This window comes from Bison bison, unplaced genomic scaffold (assembly GCF_000754665.1).
Source record: "Bison bison bison isolate TAMUID 2011002044 unplaced genomic scaffold, Bison_UMD1.0 scf7180017864080, whole genome shotgun sequence".
Lineage (NCBI taxonomy): Eukaryota > Metazoa > Chordata > Mammalia > Artiodactyla > Bovidae > Bison > Bison bison.
Window position 1 is genome coordinate 3,256,678 of NW_011494652.1, and position 1,674 is coordinate 3,258,351.

Below are 1,674 nucleotides of genomic sequence, written 5' to 3' on the forward strand. Positions count from 1 at the left end.
CTCTGCCTCTCCCTTCTCCTTCTGCCTTCAATCTTTCCCAGCATCAGGATCTTTTCCAGTGAATCGGCTCTTTGCATCAGGTGGCCAAAGGACTGGAGCTTCAGCTTCAGCGTCAGTCCTTACAGTGAATATTCAAGGTTGATTTCCTTTAGCCTTGACTGGTTTGATCTCCTTGCTGTCCAAGGTCAAGAGCCTTCTCCAGCGTCACAGTTTGAAAGCATCAGTTCTTCAGTACCATTTCCATTTCAAGTGGACTCAAAGGCAGTTTGGGGAGATGGAACAGTGATGTTATCATATTTTGATCACCCCCAATTCCCTTATTAAAACGAACAGAGCACCAGGAAGAAAGACTTCAGGCTTGACTGACATGCTGGCATCCCTGAGAGTAGACAGCAGAAACTCTGTCTACTCTGAAACTCCTGAAACACCTTTCAGGGAGGTGGTCCTGCAGGGAGCAGCGACAGAATGTCAGACATGCACCTGGTTGCTCCTTCTATTTGTAAGGAGAGAAGGTCAGAGATGTGGGTCCACACTGCCTTGTCAGCAGGGCTTAATGGATGGTCAGAGACTCCGAAGGAACAAGATTGGACGGTTGGTCACAGGAGGTCAGGAGAAGAGGCCAGAGGAAGAGCCTCTCGGAGTGGGCACAAGGCAGCCAGACAGGTGTCCGTATCTCGTGTAAGTGCTGACCAGAGGCCACCTTCACAGAGGAGACTCTCTGTCATCAGAGGGACAAGTTGGTCTGTCTGATGGCATCAGCCAGCCTGTGTCCCCAGCCACCCTACTTTGCCTGGGCCCAGCAACCCAAGCTTCTCTGCAGTGAAGCTGACCAGCAACACCCCCCCATTGCTATGGGGCCCAGCTACCCCATCGGAGGACATCATTCCCCAGGGGACTGCCAGCCCCCTGGTGGCAGGTTGATTTGACTGGACCACTTCCATCATGGAAGGGGCAGTGATTCGATTTTCCTGGAATAATCACTTGATCTGAACAGGAATTTGCCTTCCCTGCCTGAGGAAACCTCCATCCATGGACATCTGGAAGCTTCTTGGCCATTATTATATGCCCACAACACACACTGCTTCTCATCAAGGAACTCACTTCTCCACAAATGAAGGGTATCATCAGGATTAAGCCGCTGGCTCCTCTGTCTCACCACGTTCCCCATCATCCTAAGCATCACTGAATGAAGGGATGGCCCTTTACTGGCTGAGTGATGATGCTTTGCTGTTTCCAGAATACCATTTATGTGCCTAAAGAAGAGATGAAGTAGGGGGTTACTGTACCAGCAGGTATGACTGGTCCTGGTTCCAAGGGGGAACGCCACAGAGAGCGAGTCCAGAAGATTCTCTGGGGCATCTCTGAAAACTCTCATGTCCTGCAGTACAAACCCAGGGGAAACCTAAATGACCCATGAAGGGCATAGATCCTTCAGGAATGAAGTATTGGTCACCTCACCAGGCAAAGAACCAGGATGAGCTCAGATGGGGAAATGGGTATAGAATGAAAAGGGGGAAATGGGTATAGAATGAAAAGAGGAAAAAGAAGGTGTATCTACCTAGTTAGAATTACAGGACTAAGGCTGTCTGTGTTTTCTCCCTAGATCCAGTTGATAGTCCAATGACTATACAGTGGGTTAATAGCGGCTCAAGGGACTTCCCTGGTGGTCCAGTG